General features: G+C 35.2%; 1 protein-coding gene across 2 annotated transcripts in view; it reads right to left on the bottom strand.

Annotated features, from left to right (window-relative positions):
• LOC138711687 (uncharacterized) overlaps positions 1–21,289 on the bottom strand; it is a 1,209,687-nt gene that overhangs the window by 435,558 nt on the left and 752,840 nt on the right. The window lies entirely within an intron of this gene.

Consider the following 21,289-nt stretch of genomic DNA (forward strand, 5'->3'; position numbering starts at 1 on the left):
CAGGGACAAGCCAGTATTATAGTGTTTGGACTCCAAACAGGGCCGCCGTCGACTGTTGACAGAGATTCTGGGCGCTCGCAGATAATGGTTTACGTGCCCATTCAACCGCAGTGGCCACGACTTCGCAGATTAGCCACCACGCGGCGCGCCAATTACTGCCGTGCTAATCCCCGACTATCAGAGCGCTGATACGAGAGACTAAGTTCGCACGTGACTCACATCTCACTGGACTCAGAGACTTCGGAATCACTTCCTGGAGGATCCTCTTCCTGCTCTCTAATAGACTCTTTATGAGCAATATGGAGCCCCCAAGCAATGTCAATTTACATAATAATTTTATTTATTTATTTATGCTCGACCATGCCGAAATGTAGTAATTATATACCTGGTAGCAGTCCTTTAATGCATGTCATTAAAGTACACCTACTCATTAAGGGAACCAGGTAGTGATTAGGGGTCAAAAATTCGATTTTTTTATTTTGTGTTTTAAAAAAATAAGAGTACAAAATTTCCTCTTCAAAATAATATAAATGTACAGATATGCCCTTTAAATTACCTCTTTAAATTTGGCGGTGCATCTAATTCATACTTCATTCTTTTTTTAAATGCAGTTGACATTTTTCAAACAAGTGCATTTTTCTCTGAAACTACTGAATCAATTTACATGAAATTTTTACAGTATTTTCTGCAGGCTGTGTTCTATACAGTAGACCTACGGGTTTAACAATGTCTCACACACATAAAACGAGAAAAAGTATATACGCATTGAAAAAAATTGCAAGAAATGTTAAGGAAAGTTCAATATTTTTTTCTGTTTCACTAGGGATGAAGTATTTAACTAAATTTTGCTTTAGAATTTACAATATAAATTACTTGATAACTTAACACAATACAAAGTATATGAGTGAAGATTGTAGCAAGTAATATGCACCTGAAAAATGAGGTACACTTAGCAAAGTGGGAAAAGAGGTTATCGGTTGGGGCCTTTATTTTGCACTTGGATACGAAACTATTTAGTTGTCTTTTATACCACTGAATTCAGAATGATTGATTGTATAACCATGGAAATTTCTTATTCCGCTCTGAGCACTAAAAGCCTAAAAATAGTGAACTAAAGTTTTGTATCGAAATGTTTCAATCGCATAGGCATCACTACCCACTCCCCTTAAAGGTCTGGTCTTTCAGCCAATGACGACTCAGGTTACAACTGTTTAGCCAATGACAGGTCAGCTTTCTACCGTTATAAAACCGCAAGCATCGATTGTTCTCGGATATGCAATCGAAAGAGAATTAGTGAAAAGCCACGGAGGCTGGAAATCCAATACTGTCGCAGAAGGTTATGTTCTGTTACTATAATAATTAGCGTTAATTGTAAATAATATTCAAATAAATTCAATTTGTCATCTCGTTTTTCAATGTCTAATTTAATTTCAATGTTATCTCTGTAGGTTCTTATGGCCTAGAAAGGTCAATGTGGACATCTGTTCTTCGGAAAAAATCAATACTTTCGCGTGTGCGCACATCTCACAACATACGGGACATTGCTATAGGTCAGATACAATAAAATTAATAATATCAAGTTAGAAATATGGTCGAGCATAAAAAGTCGTATGAAACTCGCCTATAATGGTAATTAAGAAGCTCGTATGAAAATTATGAAACTCGCTTGCGCTCGTTTCATAAATATCCATACTCACTTCTTAATTACCTTCATTATAGGCTCGTTGCATAATGTACTATTACTTATTGTAATATTATTACTGCGCTGGTCAACAGCCATGAACCAATGATATCCCAGCAACAGTGATACAATAATAAACAGAAATAAATTTTGAATACAATGAATTTACAATAAAAAACAATTGGTCCCTATCCTGAGCAAGATTAATCCAGTCTCTACCATCGTATCCCACCTCCGTCAAATCCATTTCAATATTATCTTCCCACCTACGTCTCGGCTTCCCCAAAGGTCTTTTTCCCTCCGGCCACCCAACTAACACTCTATATGCATTTCTGGATTCGCCCATACGTGCTACACGCCCTGTCCATCTCAAACATCTGGATTTAATGTTCCTAATTATGTCAGGTGAAGAATACAACCCGTGCAGTTCTGCGTTGTGTAACTTTCTCCATTCTCCTGTAACTTCATCCCTCTTAGCCCCAAATATTTTCCTAAGCACCTTATTCTCAAACACCCTTAACCTATGTTCCTCTCTCAAAGTGAGAGTTCAAGTTTCACAACCATACAGAACAACCGGTAATATAACTGTTTTATAAATTCTAACTTTCAGATTTTTTGATAGCAGACTGGATGATAAAAGCTTCTCAACCGAATAATAACAGGCATTTCCCATATCTATTCTGTGTTTAATTTCCTCCCGAGTATCATTTATATTTGTTACTTTTGCTCGCAGGTATCTCAATTTTTCCACCTCTTCGAAGGATAAATCTCCAATTTTTATAGTTCCATTTCGTACAATATTCTGGTCACGAGACATAATCATATACTTAGTTTTTTCGGGATTTACTTCCAACCCTACCGCTTTACTTGCTTCAAGTAGATTTTCCGCGTTTTCTCTAATCGTTTGTAGATTTTCTCCTAACATATTCACGTCATCCGCATAAACAAGAAGCTGATGTAACCCGTTCAATTCCAAATCCTCTCTGTTATCCTGGACTTTCCTAATGGCATATTCTAGAGCGAAGTTAAAAAGTAAAGGTGATAGTGCATATCCCTACTTTAGCTCGAAGAGAACTGGAAAAGCATCTGACAGAAACTGACCTATACGGACTCTGCTGTAAGTTTCACTAAGACACATTTTAATTAATCGAATTAGTTTCTTGGGGATACCAAATCCAAATAGAATATCATATAAAACTTCCCTCTTAACCGAGTCATACGCCTTTTTGAAATCTATGAATAACTGATGCACTGTACGCTTATACTCCCATTTTTTCTTCATTATCTGTCGAATATAAAAAATCTGATCAATAGTTGATCTATTACGCCTAAAACCACACTGATGATCCCCAATAATATCATCTACATATGGAGTTAATCTTCTCAAAAGGATATTCGACAAAATTTTGTACGACGTGAAAAATTTACAACAATAATAATAATAATAATAATAATAATAATAATAATAATAGTAATAATAACAATAATAATAATAATAATAATAATAATAATAATAATAATAAATTTCAAATAAGTAAATTAAATTGTAATGTTAAACACTGGATGCATATAAATAAAGATAAAAGTAACAATAATGATAAAATAAAAGCAAAAATATACTCATTCTTGAACGAAGAATTTTCCTCTAATATGTGATATATTATACTATGAGAATAACAGGGATGATACAATGATTTATTAAGTATAATGTCTGAAAGAATACATAAATGATAAGTCATTGCAGAGAGCAAAGTAAATCTATACATTGAAAGGATCGAATTCGCAGGCATGAATGTTGGCATTTTAATGCACCTGGAGACTGGTGAAAGAAATTTTGAATTTCTATTATAGAAAAGTTTGTGGGCTTACATATCTTTCGTTGGAATACGTAAGGTAATATTGTTTATTAGTATTAGTAGTAGTATTTATTTATTTAACCTGGTAGAGATAAGGCCGTGAGCCCTTCTCTGCCCCTCTACCAGGAGATTCCAACTACAATATGAAGAATAAAATTACAATAAGTATTAAATTTGCAATTACAATTACAAATAACATTACAATTAGTATTAAATTTACAATTACAATTACAATAAAATCAAAGTACGAAAAGATTACCTGAATAATGAAAGCTAGATAATTTATCACAGAGAAACAAGGAATATTTTATATTTACTGAATTAAAAATTAAATCTAGATTAACAAAATTGTATAGTGGTGAAATTACTGAATATTGAAATATTTTGTGATAGACTAAGCAAACTATTTACAAGAAATCAATTACTGACCAAGTGCCTAGTAAGTTTTCGTTTGAATTCAATTTTATTTCGACAGTCCCTGATGCTAGCAGGTAGCGAATTCCAGAGTCTTGGCAGGGCTATTGTGAAAGATGATGAGTATGAGGAGGTGCGATGGGATGGTATTGTTAGTATTGTTTCATGACGAGAGCGTGTGTACAGATTATGGTGGGAAGAAAAGTAAGTGAAGCGTGAGAAGAAAGGTAAGTGAAGAAAGAGTCATAGGATTAATCATCTTTTGAGGATCTTACACAAGAACAGATAATCTAGCCCATGACGTCTAGCATATAGGTTTCGACAATTAAAATATTCGCATTTTCTTTTGCAGCTATACCCGGAGTTAATGGGCAGAAATCTGAATGAACATAACGATATAAATTTTCTTTGTATATTTTCTAATTTAGCCGAATCTGTACTTGTAATCGAGTTCCAAGCTACAGATGCATATTGGAGTTACGACCGCACCAATGTACAATAAGGTCCGAAAATCTTGTCAACCCCCTTGCTTGTACGTTCATTTGCATCTATTTTAATTTAGGCCTATTATACTTTTAAGATCCTTTGATTGATGTTCTGGCTGATATGTACATCTATTATCAGGCAGTGCATGTCATTTGACGATATGTGTCAGAGGAAGAACAATTGTTTGTAATAATAATAATAATAATAATAATAATAATAATAATAATAATGTTTTATTTTCGCTGACAGAGTTAATGCCATAAGGCCTTTTCTTCCACTCAACCAGCCTTAATCAATAAAATACATATTTAAATTACGAATATTTATATTACACTTAAAAGGTTCTCCAGCAATATTCTTCAGTTAAGTTAACGACTAGTAGACTACATATTTATTTAAATTTAGATAAACCTATAAGGTAAAGTAGTAACTTAATTTATGAGCTAATTTAATTCAATCAATTATAATTAATTTGAGGTCTGAGATAGCTAGTAAAATGATGAAAATTAATTTAATATAAGCTTACTAGGACTATGTTACACAGAGAAAAAAAAAATAATATCTAAAATATATTTCTATAATGAGAAAATTAATGTAATTGCCATTAGAGGTTTTGTAAATCTATTTAGGGAATTTAATGATAATAACAGCAATGGACAGATGTTAGTTTCATTATAATATGTAATATATTAATCAGCAATTAATTTGTTAAGCAAGAATTGATGTAATTTTGATCTAAATGAAGTTATTGTCCAACAATCCCTTACATCACTCGGAAGCGAGTTCCGATTTCTAGCAACTGAAACTGTATAGGATGAAGAATATAAAGATGTCTTGTGGTGGGGTATAATGAGTAAATTTTTCTGATGAGATCTTGTACTTAGCTGATGATATGCGGATAAATTTTGAAAATGAGAAGCCAAATAGATTGGGGTAGCGGTGCGCAGAATTTGAAATAAGAGAACAAGAGAATGCAGGGCTCGTCGATCGCTTAGCCTTAGCCAAGACAGAGTTTGGAAAGACGGGAAACATGATCATACTTACGAATATTGCAAATATAACGGACGCACGCATTATGCACACGTTGTAGCCTGCTGCTCAAATTTGCATTTAGGTTACTTAATATAATATCGCAGTAGTCAAAGTGTGGCATCACTAGTGTTTGTACAAGGATTAATTTTAATTTATCGGGAAGGAAGTGCTTCAGTCGCTTTAATGAGTGAATGATGGAAAATATTTTTTTGGAAGTGTGATTCACTTGTTCACTCCATTCCAGGTGACAATCCATATAAATGCCAAGGTTCTTCACATCTGAAGTCTGACTAGTTTAATATGAGCTAGTCTTCGATGTATGCAATGGAGGAGGAAAGGAAGTGGCCATCCTACCCCATTATCTCCTGGCCTAGTTGCCTCATGAGTGGTGCTTTCTTGGTATCACTTGTGAGGTTCAGACCTGTCTTCGGACAGATGACTAAACAACAACAGTAAAATATTATTTGGAAAGGAATTATAGCGATATGGAATTAGAAGAACAGTCTGGATTTAGAGCAGGTCGACCCACGACGACAATCTTTTCTGCATCACCAAATTGACTAAAAATAAAATGTAATTTGTTATTTGTAGACCTTGAAAAAGCATACTATAATGTTCCTACAGCGAAATTATGGACAACCTTAAGAAACATGGAAATCAAAGAAGTAGGCCTACTTATTCAATCCATACACAATTTATATGGTGGATGTAAGTCTAAAATAAAAATTAGCAATAAATTATCTCAAGTTTTTTTTGACAAATGAAGGTCTCCGTCAAGGGTGTAGTTTGTTACAAACGTTGTTTAAAATCTATCTGCATGAAGTTTAAAAAAATTGGAAACGATAACGTCCAAATATGTGAATACCTATTTCAAATAATAGAACATTGTATACTGTACAATTTGCTGATGATCAATTATTAATGGCCCAAACTTATGATCGTCAGCACTCGCTGATGGGTAACGGGTAAAGAGTGTATCGCAATATGCACCGTCTTGCAGAAGGGATAGAAAGGAAGAAACATACCCGCCAGCAACCACGGATGCAATCTAGTGCAATGCTCTATCCGCGGGTAAGAGACGCTAGCCCGAGGGTGCACTGTGCTGATGACCGCATAGAATATAATATGACAAGAATATTGATAGAGGAATACAATAAATGGGGATTATCATTGAATGCAATGGAGCCACACTACCTCATTATCTCCTGGCCTGGTTGCCTCATAAGTGGTGCCTCTCTTGTGAGGTTCAAACCTGTCTCAGGACAGTTGACTAAATAACACCATCGAATGCGAAGAAAATAAAATGTTCATCAATTGGTGAACCAAGGCAAAATTAGATTTTGGAAAATGGAGAAATTATATAATCTTGTGAAGAAGTAACACATGTAGGAATTAAAATAAATAGAAATGGAAACTATGAAGGCGAAATAAGGAATAGAAGTAATAGAGGAAAATTTGCAATTGCTTGTCTATATGGAATGTTATGAGATAAAAATATGAGTAAGAAAAATAAAATTACCATATGAGTATAAAACAGAATACATTCAGGCAACTGAAACTGATTTTTAAGAAGAGCAGTAAAAGTTTCAAGAAAATACAAGATTAGAAACTCAATCATGCTGGAAAAATGAAATTTCAAGATACAATTTTTAGATAACATCAAAAAGCAGCGGATGGATGAAGAAGGACTGTGAAAATGTGTATTTGAGTGGAAATATGAAGGAATACGATGAAGGGAAAACGTAAAATTATGATGCTATGAAGGAAAGGCAACTGCAGATTGGAGGTTAGGTGGATAGAAGGCTATGGATACTGGCAATCGAAAGATGTCATCCACATTAGATAACCTATGTGTTATTATTATTATTATTATTATTATTATTATTATTATTATTATTATTATTATTAAAAGAAAAGAAGCTGTGTTGGAAAGACTGGGTGAAGAAACAATGATGCTAAAACTGATCAGGTAGAGCAAGAGGACTAAAATTGGCTGGGTCACTGGCTGAGAAGAAACTGCTTACTGAAGGATGCACTGGAAGGAATGGTGAACGGGAGAAGAGTTCGGGCCAGAAGAAGATATCAGAAGGTAGACAACATTATCTTCGATATGCGGAGACAAAGAGGAAGACAGAAAAAAAAGAAAAGATTGGAGGATGCTGGGTTTGTAGTGAAAGGCCTGCCCTTGGGCATAACACTGAACGCATTATTATTATTATTATTATTATTATTATTATTATTATTATTATTATTATTATATTTTATGTCTTTATTCCAGGGATCCAATTGGGCCCATATCATTCTTGATTTGTCCCTGATCATTTCTATGATATAAATTCTTTTTTGAAGTCCAGTATATTTGAGGATAGGTATTGATTGTCTACCAACACCGGAATACTTACAAAAAGGCTTTTAAGGAACCCGAAGGTTCATTGCCGCCCTCAAATAAGCCCGCCATCGGTCCCTATCCTGTGCAAGAATAATCCACTCTATATCATCATATCCCATCTCCCTCAAATCCATTTTAATATTATCTTCCCATCTACGTCTCGGTCTCCCCAAAGGTCTTTTTCCTTCCGCCCTCCCAACTAACACTCTATATGCATTTCTGGATCCGCCCATACGTGCTACATGCCCTGTCCATCTTAAACGTCTGGATTTAATGTTCCTAATTATGTCAGGTGAAGAATACAATGCGTGAAGTTCTGTGTTGTGTAACTTTCTCCATTCTCCTGTAACTTCATCCCTCTTAGTCCCAAATATTTTCCTAAGCACCTTATTCTCAAACGCCCTTAATCTCTGTTCCTCTCTCAAAGTGAGAGTCCAAGTGTCACAACCATACAGAACAACCGGTAATATAACTGTTTTATAAATTCTAACTTTCAAATTTTTGACAGCAAACTAGATGACAAAAGTTTCTGAACCGAATAATAACAGGCATTTCCCATATTCATTCCGTGTTTAATTTCCTCCCGAGTGTCATTTATATTTGTTACTGTTGTTCCAAGATATTTGAATTTTTCCACCTCTTCGAAGGATAAATCTCCAATTTTTATATATCCATTTCGTACAATATTCTGGTCACGAGACATAATCATATACTTTGTCTTTTCGGGATTTACTTCCAAACATATCGCTTTACTTGCTTCAAGTAAAATTTCCGTGTTTTCACTAATCGTTTTCTCCTAATATATTTCCTATGTTTTTAACTTGTCTAAACTGCAGCGATAATCTTCTTTGTGTTAATTATGAAAGGTTTAAGAAGTTGCAAAGAAAAAGTACCTCTCAGACTCTGGACGAGGATAATCTCCCCGAAGTGCATTACTAACGAGAAATATTTCCTGTAGTATTTCTTAGGTTATAAATGGTGATATTATTAGTAGGTAAGGAGATTAATATCCATTAAAATTGAGCATTTCAAAATCAAGAATCAGTGTCAAAATATGAAGGATTTCTAGTTGTTGAGCTAGCGGTTTTACATTGCTTGCAGTCTTCTTGTTGGCGATAAGAAGAAACTCTGTCAACGACGCTCAATCCCCATTTCTGTTAGCGCAATAATCCGGCTGCTGGCGCGCAGAAGAACCCTTAGCGGTGCAGGAAAGATGTGGTTATGATGGCCATCAGATGGGGCGGAGCAGACAGATTGCAAGATCGGGAACGGCGTATAAAAACGGCGAGAAATAAAAAAAAAAATGTAGCTAAAAATAAGAGCATGGGAGGAAGAAATAAATGCGAAAATGACAGGGGAGGTTTTGCTAAGGGGCCAGTAAGACAGGGACAGAGGTGGAGGTTTCAAGACTTATAAAACCTTAGAAACTCCCCTCGGAGTGAAATCCCTGCGTCCGTTCTCCCCCTTGACTCATCAAAAAAGAAAACACACACAGATGTCAGAGTTCACAAGTTTTCTTTTCTTCCTTCATTTTCTTGAAAACTTTTCAAACTGTTCTGCTAATTGCTTCCTATGTAAGTAACACTGGGGCGAGGAACAAGGGAGTGGGGGAGCGCCTCGTGTTCAGCTGGGATCTTGTTTTCTTTCCGCTCCCTGTCCTCTTCATTTCTTTATATTTTTTTAGCAAATCTTTTTATTGGAGGAGCTTTTTGAACTCCTTTCTTCTTCCTCAATTTGGAGAGTCGGGATCAAGAGAGAAATATGAAACGAAATAAACAAAGAAACAAAAACATTCGATTAATTACGAGGAATGCTTCAAAACAAAAGCGCAGAGTGGGAATACAAAAGATATAAATAAAACAGAAGAAAGAGGACACGAATGCAATCTAATTTCTTAGATTGGATTCAAGCAGAAGGCTTTTCCTTTCAAGAAATGACGACGGCTATGTGAAAGTGTCTTGTAATTATTATATCTGGTGCTTCGGCGGAATAATTTCGGAATGGAGATAGCAGGAATTCTGTGACAGCACGACCAAGAAATGTATATTCTAAAATAGATTTCACTTCCTATTGAAAACTAGAGGATTTTACATTTAAACGAAATAGGCCAACTATATTCTCATCTTCTTTCGTAATCAATCATTACACCTTCCCTTCTGTTTCGATTTCCAAGAGAATAATGCAATCGTTCTTGCCATCCAGAGAGAGAGAGAGAGAGAGAGAGAGAGAGAGAGAGAGAGTTGGGCGTTTTATACAATTATTGTTTGTTAACTGGGATATTTTTATATATTGTATTTTCAGCTACTCTTGGTACGGGTTTGTACATTGACATCATTTTATTTTTTACTAACATTTTTAATATTAACCAGGCTATACCTTTGGATTAATGATTGAGACCCGGAAACACCGTTTGCTACCCCCTTCCACGACTGGAGTTCGATGATACTGGCGTAATATACAAACAAATCACTTTACTAGGTATAGGAGGGAAGAAAAGTAGTTCATCCATTTACGTAAACTAGGAAATATCGCGCTTTTGAGTTTGATCATTTTCATTATTTTTTTGTTTAATCAAAATACAGTACAGTATTAACAATGAGTGTTTTTACTCACGAACTGAGCTGTCCATGCGAACGTATTCATTATGCAGTGTATATTATACTGTCTACAGCACATTAGCGTACAGTATAGAGAATGAAGTTAAATTGAAAAATAATCATAATATGGATATTTAAACACATTTTTGAAAATGGTGGCCGTTCATTTCGATACAGGCTTCAGTTCTAATGTGCATATTATCGCACTATAGACTATTGTACCTAATCCCAATTACCAGTTTCGTTCTTCGTACTAGTAACTCATGTTGAAATAATTCTGTACCTACTCTATAAAAGAGTACCTTATGTACTGTAAATTCAATCTTCACATGTGTCCGATCCGAAAAGATAAAATTACTCAGACATACTATCTACTGTCCGTCCAAGTGGTTATGTCGTAGGGTCGTAGAAAGGGGGGAAATCACGTGACAGTTAATTCCTTAAAGAGGCCCTTTTATTTAAGTTATTTTAAACAGTTGTATAATATTACGTAACAGAAATTAATGTTCTCAGAAAAGAGCTAAGACATCCCAGCCACTAGCTGGCGAATAAAAGCTGGTGGGGGAAACCAGGATACGACGTAGGCAAATGGACGACAGTACCTGTGCGAAAATGATTCAATATTGAAAGCTCTTTCGTCACTAGAAAACGCGAACATGTTTTTGGGACGTAATGTTTACTATGACTGTAAGGCTACTATGACTGTATATGCGGTCTTGGATCTGTGTGGAGGACGGTTGAACTTCATTAGTAGAAGGGGTGGGAGTGAAGTACATTAAAAAACTCAGGTAAAATACAAATTGGAGTAAAAATAAAATGATGTCCCTGTATTTTCAGGTACTCTTAATACAGGTTTGTACTAAATGTCTGTCAAATTTCCTGCATATTCAGTTTTTCTCTTTTGTAACATATGGAAGTACCAAGCAAAGAATTTTCAAAATTTCGTTCCTATTGTTAATTTTTATGTCTTGTTTGAGCCCAATTTTAAAAGTCATATGTTAATAAACGTATATTCATTTTTTAAACTGCATTGAAGTTGTGCATTCTTGCCTGAAGGAGATAAACTCATACCGGGTGTTCCAGAAGTCCTTGAATAAAAAAAATTAAAGGATGGTAGAATTGACCGAAAGAAACATTTCTGTCAGACAATTCAGGGTCAGCGTTAGAATTGGGAGCGCCACGTCACGCATAACACGTCATCCTGTCGGACAGAGCTGTTGCCTACCCACTCGATGCACTGTTACTGAATGTGCTCAAAATTAGTACCACTGAACTCTGAAGTCCACACCTGTGGAGTAACGGTTAGCACGTCTGGCCGTGAAACCAGGTGACTCGGGTTCGATTTCCGGTCGGGGCAAGTTATATGATTGAGGTTTTTCCGGTGTTTTCCCTCAACCCAATACGAGCAAATGCTGGCTAACGTTCGGTGCTGGACCCCGGACTCATTTCACCGGCATTATCACCTTCATCTCATTCAGCCGCTAAATAACCTGAGGTTTTGATAAAGCGTCACCAAATAACCTATTAACTATTGAACTCTGAACAGACCTCACTGCGACAAACCATTGCCTATCGGACTCTCTCCAGGATCCCAGGTTTAACACGTAATGAAAGCAATTTCATAGGTGCACATTATCATTTACAGGAGTGGCGTACAATAGATCCCTTGCGGCTTAATCAGACTTAAGCCTACATATTTTTATTAGACTATTCTTCTCAGAAAAAAACTTATTAGTCATTCTAGGAGATCTCGACATGTCCTTCTTCGATGACATGGGAAGCTGTCTCTACCAAAACTCGTTTTTTTTTTTTTTGTCTTACGAGAGTTCGCAATCCTTCGTAGAGCTTTTTAGTGTCACTTTGTCCAACTGTCTATTTTTCTCACTGTATGTCTACCTGCATGTATGAAATTGCTCATGTTCCATTGAACTGATCTTAATTAAACTTTATATTTTAATCTCTGTTCCTCTCTCAAAGTGAGAGTCCAAGTTTCACAGCCATACAGAACAACCGGTAATATAACTGTTTTATAAATTCTAACTTCCAGATTTTTTGACAGGAGACGAGATGACAAAAGCTTCGCAACCGAATAATAACAGGCATTTCATTGATATTGGAAAAATACGGAAAGCCACAACCCTCGATACAAACTTGGAAGATCAATTAGTTTGACATATCCTTCGCCTTGATCCTACGGCTATAGTAATTAACAAATAATGACGTAAGAGAAACACTTTAAAATCCAACATTCACAATAAAAATTTTGCTCCTGAAATGTACTTTAAAGCTTTCTCCAACTGCATATTAATACATAGACAAGAAGCTGATGTAACCCGTTCAATTCCAAACCCTCTCTGTTATCCTGAACTTTCCTAATGGCATACTCTAGAGCAGCCGTGGCGAAAATGCGACTCACGAGCACATTCTGGCTCGCAGTGCATTTCCCTTGCTTCCTACCTACAACCCCCACCCTCTCACTCACTGGAGTCAAACTCCGTTCCGTTTGTATTTGTCTCTGACCTCCGAGTGGCGTATCGTCGCAATGTCTCTCTCGAAACCATGTACCTCTTTAAAAACTAAAGTTCCAAGTAGGATGGGAGGACGCATTTTTTGCTGTCAATATGATGAGAATATTAAATGTATGATTTGTTCACAAGTATTATGAGGAAAACGGTTCTATAACATATAACGGCATTATAAGTTACTACATGTTACTGATGAAACATTAAAAGGTTTATTATTATTATTATTATTATTATTATTATTATTATTATTATTATTATTACTATCATCTCTTTACGTCGATCCTTTTTCAGCAGATGTACGAATAATGCGGTTAGATCTTCAATTTAAACTCACAGATTTACAATTTGATGTCAAATGAAAGCTAGATGTAAGGACTTGACAAATGTTGAACTTTTCAAATCTTTGGCAAAAAATAAATATTTGAAGCTTCGTTCTCGCTTGCTCTGTTGAAGCCATGTTCGCTACAACTTAAGTTTGTGAAAAATTATTTTCAGCAATGAAAATAATAAAAACCAAATTTAGATCACGACTCACAGACAAATACCTTCGTGATCAACTACGACTGGCAGTAAGTGACATAATTCCTGATTTTGAAACTCTGTCGCAGAGACATTCTGAAGACAATTAATTTTAGGTTGTGATATTGTGTCCTATGTTTTCTTGTTCATTTCTTTCTTCGTTACACGTACTAAACATTAGTTTGTAGCCTTGTACTGTATAAAATTATATTTAAGTGTTTGACGTAAGGAAAATGAAAAACCGTTAATAAGTCAGACAGTTGCTTCACTTCCCCTTCGGGTGTCCGCCTCCCTCCATAGGTGCTATGCACGTTGCAGGTTACACAGTGGCTCGGCGCACGATGGCATTTTCGCCACGGCTGCTCTAGAGTAAAGTTAAAAAGTAAAGGTGATAGTGCATCTCCTTGCTTTATCCAGCAGTGAATTGGAAATGCATCTGATAGAAACTGACCTATACGAACTCTGCTGTATTCCCAAGAAACTAGTTCGATTCATTAAAATGTGTCTCATGGAAATTAAGAAGTAATTCTCAGAAACTATAAGAAAGAGCTGAAGGAGAGTAAACAGCATTCCTTGTAAGTAAGTAAGTAAGTAAGTAATATTACTTGGAGAGCCGCATAATAAGTATCACTGAGTTGGAGAAAGATTGATTTTAAAAATATTCCACATTTTTTTAATTGCAGATCTCAAAATACTGTACTTAAGAGACAAGATAAGTTTTGTAGCATGTATGCATATTCCAAGAGGATTGTGTGTGCTAAAAATAAACCCTCTATTAAAAAAAACAGTAGTTGTAATTTTCACCCGTCTCCTTCCTTCAACATCTCACGCAGTGCTGTACTGAAGATTTCCATTACACAATTTATTCACATATAGATGTATAAGAGTTACTTCTGGGGTTTTGATGGCCAGACTTACAGGTTTGAAGCTCCATCTTTAGTGCTGCATGTGCCTCATTTTACAGACGAGAATACGAGCTGTAGTAAAACCCTGCGGGTAACAGGTGCTCTGAATTACATTTCATATGCCATTAAATGGATATTGAAAAAACGTCACGTTCCATGAAGATAAGCGGGATGCATTTTATCCACTGGCTGACTCTAGTTGGCATCCCACCTACAGCCACGATCACTAACTGTAGAGCTTGATGCCGTTGTAGCATTGCCCTCAGTGAATCGTGGGAGGCAATCTATTAGAACTTGAATTGATTAATAAAGCAATGGTGGAATTTCGAGAAAGAAACGGGAATTCATCGCGTACAGGCCTACTTATCGCGCCAAGTACCGTCTTTGTTCACCCCAAATTCCACTTGGAGCAACCAGGAATCGAACCTGGATTACCAGAGTGGAAAGTAGGGGTTTTATCCTTTCGCTTAACGATGGAATGTTACTGTAGTGATATTCTTTACTTACTTACTTACTGGCTTTTAAGGAACCGGGAGGTTCATTGCCGCCCTCACATAAGCCCGCCATTGGTCCCTATCCTGAGCAACATTAATCCGTTCTCTATCATCATATCCCACCTCCCTCAAATCCATTTTAATATTATCTTCCCATCTACGTCTCGGCCTCCCTACAGGCCTTTTTCACTCTGGCCTCGCAACTAACACTCTATATGCATTTCTGGATTCGCCCATACGTGCTACATGTCCTGCCCATCTCAAATGTCTGGATTTAATGTTCCTAATTATGTCAGGCGAAGAATACAATGCGTGCAGTTCTGTGTTGTGTAACTTTCTCCATTCTCCTGTAACTTCATCCCTCTTAGCCCCAAATATTTTCCTAAGCACCTTATTCTCAATCTCCCTTAATCTCTCTTCCTCTCTCAAAGTGAGAGTCCAAGTTTCACAACCATAAAGAACAACCGGTAATATAACTGTTTTATAAATTCTAACTTTAAGATATTTTGACAGTAGACTGGATGATAAAAGTTTCTCAACCGAATAATAACAGGCATTTCCCATATTTATTCTGTGCATAATTTCCTCCCGAGTATCATTTATATTTGTTACTGTTGCTCCCAGATATTTGAACTTCTCCACCTCTTCAAAAGATAAATTTACAAATTTTATATTTCCATTTCGTACAATATTCCCGTCACGAGACATAATCATAACTTTGTCTTTTCGGGATTTACTTCCAAACCTATCTCTTTTCTTGCTTCCAGTAAAATTCCCGTGTTTTCCCTAATCGCTTGTGGATTTTCTCCTAACATATTCACGTCATCCGCATAGACAAGCAGCTGATGGAACCCGTTCAATTCCAAACCCTCTCTGTTATCCTGGACTTTCCTAATGGCATATTCTAGACCAAAGTTAAAAAGTAAAGGTGATAGTGCATCTCCTTGCTTTAGCCCACAGTGAATTGGAAACGCATCTGACAGAAACTGACCTATAGTGATATTCTTTATACCTGAAAATTAATTATCGAGCGGTTATGATGTTTTGAAGAAGACATGATAACGGATGTTTTATAATAGTCCATATACAGTATAGAAGCCTATATGAAAATGTGGTTGCTAAGAAACGCTGGCATTGGCGGTAGTCAAGGTGATAGCATGGAGTTCGGAGCGTCAACACCAAGTTTAGATCAGAAGCGAGGCGAACAAAAGAAAGGGGCCCCGGCATTGTTGCTGTGGTAGTTACTGCCAGAGTAGAAACATATGCGGGAATAATATTTTCATAGTTACCAACATTATAGTTTCAATTTCACTGTTAGGAGTAGGCTAATGAAAAATTCATCTACACTGCAATTCAATCGAAATACGATCTGGAACATGCATACTTTGAATATTTTCATTCTGTAAAAAAATTTGGATTAATATTCTGTGGCAACTCATCTGAAGCTAAACACATTTTTGTTTTACAAAAGAAAGCTATAATAATAATGGATGGTGTGCATAAAAAACATCATGAAAAAATATTTTCCAAAATTTAGCTTGACCTTAACTTGTGAGTACATTCTTTCCCAATTATATATAACATTAAAAACCGAGATACCTACACTTGATACTATTCAAGACATTCATAATTTTAATACAAAAGACAAATAAGATCTCCATCTACCCCCTGTTAGTCCAAGCTGTTACAAAAAGAAGTTCGCTATTCATGTATTACAGTCTTCAATGCACTGCCCAATTATCTTAAAGCTTTGAATAACCACGAGAAAATGTTCAGAAAAGAATTAACCAAATTTCTACATACTCATACCTTCTACACAACTGAGGAATTGTTTACACGTGTAAATTGAATTATTCTACTTGATATGAAATGTACAATTTTCTATACCTCAACTAAAATATGCTTGTAAATTGAATTAAATTGTTTCCTATGTACCGTATATTTTTGTATAGCTTAATTTTATTTTATTTATTTTTATTGCTAGTAAGTTTGAAATGAATAGAAATTAATAAATAAACTAGCCCACTCCTGAATGAGTAAGACTCGTGCTCAGGAGGGGATTCCAATACAGACAAAAATAAAATTAAAATTGAGAGTGAATACAGATTAAATAGAGTTTAATATATTTAAACCCAAACTGTAAATCCAATATAATTTTTTAATTTTTTTTATTAATTTGGAGAGGATTCGTGGTTGAAATATTATTGGAATAAAATTTGTTTAATAATCTGGGACCTTGACTCATGCTATGATAAAAAGCTGCATTGGTTTTACATTTTGGTTCAGACAAACGCAGAGAATTCATATTTTTAGTTCTATATTTATGTATATACCTTTTAAAGTTATTAAGATTTATATGAAAATATTTTAATAAAATAAAATAATACATTTCTTTAATGTTGAAAACTTTGAAATATTTAAACAACAATTCAGTTGGATAATCTTTCTACTTTTTAAACAAATTTTAATACTTTCTTCTGTAGTAACATTAACGGATAAAGGTTGGATTTATAAGTTCCACCCCAACCTATAATACGATACATAAATATAGAATGAAATAATGCTGAATAAATTACACGTAAACAGTTAATTGATAAAATATTTCTTAGAATAACAAAGTAACATAATGTTTTACGTAATTTATTACAAATATAATGAATATGATTATTCCATTTTAAATGATTATCAATAATTATACCTAAGTATTTAACCTCATTAACTTCATTAATAACCGAATAATTGCAATTTACTAATGAATTGCATATGCTGTAAAGTGAATAGTAATCTGTATATTTCAACTGATGAATTGTGTATGCTTTTAAACTGAATTAACTTACTTGCTGTGTATTATATTTTATAGTTCAACTGATGAATAATTGTTTAGGTTTCTAAATTTAAACATCTGATTGCTATGTATTGTATATTTTTAGTAGAGCCACCAATGTAGCTCAGTCGGTAGACTCACTAGACTGCTGATCCGGAGCTGCGCTCGGGATTCGGTTAGATCCCCGTTCGGTACAAGGTTTTTCCCCAACCATAAGGCAAATGCCAGGTAATCTATGGCGAATCCTCGGTCTTACCTCACTTCATCTCGCCAAAAAATTGTAATCTTGTAAAATTTTGACTTGTTCCACATCTTAAAGCTTCAGTGCTAATGTAAGATGTAAGGAATAAAATAATGAAATTAAATGAAACAAGCGTAACCGTTTCAAGTAAAAGTGTTATAAACTCAGAATAAGGAAACAAAGATGATGAGAAAATCACGAAATGTTAGGACACGAGAATAATGAAACAATTTTAATTTGGCGTCACGGAAGGTTAACAACTGTACTACCTGTTACACATTGGCTTTAAATTGAATAGTAATTTGTATACCTCTATTGATAAATTGTTTGTACAGGGACATCATTTTATTTTTACTTCAATTTTTATTGTACCTGAGTTTTTGAATGTACTTCACTCCCACCCCTTCTACTAATGAAATTCCAACTCCCTCCACACAGAATGAAGGCCGCATATAGTAAACAGTACTGAGTTAGTGAGTATAGCACGTTCCAGATATATGTTCGCGTTTTCCAGTGACGAAAGAGCTTTCAATATTGAGTTATATTTTCGCACAGGTACTGTCTGTTTGCCTACGTCGCATCCCGATTTCCCCCACCTGCTTCTGCTGTGCCCCTCTGTAAAGGCTAGTGGCTGGGCTGTATCGAAATGAACGGCCACCATTTAAAAAAAATGTATTTAAATATTCATATTATGATTATTTTTCAATTTAACTTCATTCTCTATATTGCACGCTAATGTGCTGTAGACAGTATAATATACACTGCATAATGAATACGCCGAATGGATAACTTAGTTCGTGAGTAAAAACACTTATTCTTAATACAGTACTGTATTTTGATTAAACAAAAACCTAATGAAAATTATCGAACTCAAAATCGCGATATTATCTAGTTTACGTAAATGGATGAATTATACTTTTCTTCCCTCCTATACCTAGTAGAGTGATTTGTTTGTGTTTTACGCCTATATCATCGAACTACAGTCGTGGAAGGGGTAGCAAACTGTGTTTCCGGTTCTCTAAAGGTATAGCCAGGTTAATATTAAAAATGTTAGTAAAAATAAAATGATGTCCCTGTATTTGTAAATTGAAGTAGTTTGCATGATATGTATTATCAATTTCTGTATATCACAACTGGTTGAATTGTTTATGCCTTAAATTTAATTAACTTACTTGTTTTGTATTATACATATAGCTCAACTGATGAATGATCATTTGCGTTTGTAAATTTAATAATCTGATTGGCTATGTATTGTATAATTTTAGTAGAGCCATCGATGTAGCTCAGTCGGCAGACTCGCTGGGCTGCTGATCCGGAGCTGCGTTCGGGCTTGGGTTGGATCCCCCTTTGGTCTTTTGTTTCCTCCGAGATTTTCCCCAGCCGTGGGACTGAAGCCGGATGTCTATGGCGAGTCCTCGGCATCAACCCCTTTGATTTGATTACCTGGTTGGGTTTTTCCGAGGTTTTCCCCAACCAAGAGGCAAATGCCGGGTAATCTTTTGACGAATCCTCGGACCTCACCTCATCTCACTACATCTCGCCAAAATATAGTAAAAAATTTCACAAAATTGTAAAAATTGTAAAAAATTATTAAATTGTAAAACTGTAAAAATTTGTAAAAATTGTAATTGTAATATTGTAAAAGTTTTACTTGTTTCACATCTTAAAGCTTCATTGCTCATGTAAGATCTATAGAATAAAATGAATGAATGAATGAATGAATGAATGAATGAACGAATGAATGAATGATCGAATGAATGAACATGGTACGCAGGTCTACATAGATGCGGTTACTACTCTACCTATGGATTAATAAATTAATCAATCAATCAATCAATCAATCAATCAATGAAAAATAAATGAGTGACTTAATCCAAAACGGTATAAAACAAAGAACAAATGAGTGAATATAGATGACTGAAAGGAAATTAATTGATAAGCGAGAAAAGTAATAAATGGACACCGGCGTAGCACTAACGGTACCGCGTTTGCCTATTGATTCCGCTCGGGCATGGATTCGATTCCCGATTGGACTGATGACATGATTGGATTCTCCTTACACGTTTTACCCAACTGTAAGGGATGTTAGGTAATGTCATGGCGAAACCTTGAACTCATCTCGCCAAGTAGCATCTTGCTAGTACGAATTATATACAGGTAAATAACCTAGTAGTTAATAGAGAGCCGTAAAAATATATTACCGTTTAAAAAGAGCGAAATAATGTCGAAATGGATAAAAGAATGAATAAATGAACATTGCAATACTTTTCTTTCATTCCACTTGAATACCTATACTGTTTAGTGCACATATACTTTTCGTTACTTTCAACTGTCAAAGTAATATCAGCACGTTGGTGACCATGGCAATATTTCTTCTTCTTCTTCTTCTTCTTCTATTTCTTTTCTTCTTCTTCTTCTTCCCTTCAAGTATTAGGTCAAATGGCCTGTTACGATCTCACAGTTGAATTTTCATTCCAGCGCTTCTTTGGACGACCGAGAGATGTCTTCCCGTTTGGACGATAGTGGAGCATAACTTTTTGAGATTCTATCTCTACGCATGTGATGCAGATGATTTATCCAGTTGTTCTGATAATGTTTTACGTGATTAATTACAGGATCTAGTTGTAATTCTTCCATTACATCTTCATTGCGTTTGTGATCCCATTTCGTATATCCCGCTGTATATCTCATACATTTCATTTCATTAGCCGTTATTCTGCCTTCGTCTTTCTTCCTCAATGTCCATGCCTCACTGCCGTAACAAAGTACAGGTCTCGCCAAGGTCTTGTAAAGGCGAATTCTAGTATGCCTTTGTACTAGAGAAGGTTTCATAATGTTGTTAATTATTCCCATTGTTTTGGTGTATTTAGAAATTTTCTGTGAAATGTCTACTTCATCGAAAAAAGATAATGTGTATCCGAGATATGTAAAAGAATTTATCGTTTCTAATATTTTTTAATCTAAACATATTTTGCTAGGCACAGGGTATTTTCCGCAGAAGGCCATAATTTTAGTTTTTTCTTTATTGATTTTCATATCATATTTAATTCCAATTTTGTTAAAATTAAAAATTTAACGTCGTAATTCATCTTCTGAGGATGCCACCAGAGCTAAATCGTCTGCAAAAAGTAATGAATCTAGTTGTAAATGTCTATTGAGTTGTATATATCCATGAGGCTATTGTTACCATTCTCTAATTATTTGATTCATATTTCTTCCGGATAAATTTCAAGTCAGAATGTAACACTATTAATCTACAGCTGATTTCGCGGCAGCCACAGTAAATGATCATACATGAAGGGATTACCACAGAGAGACATATTAAT

Source organism: Periplaneta americana, chromosome 13 (assembly GCF_040183065.1).
Source record: "Periplaneta americana isolate PAMFEO1 chromosome 13, P.americana_PAMFEO1_priV1, whole genome shotgun sequence".
Lineage (NCBI taxonomy): Eukaryota > Metazoa > Arthropoda > Insecta > Blattodea > Blattidae > Periplaneta > Periplaneta americana.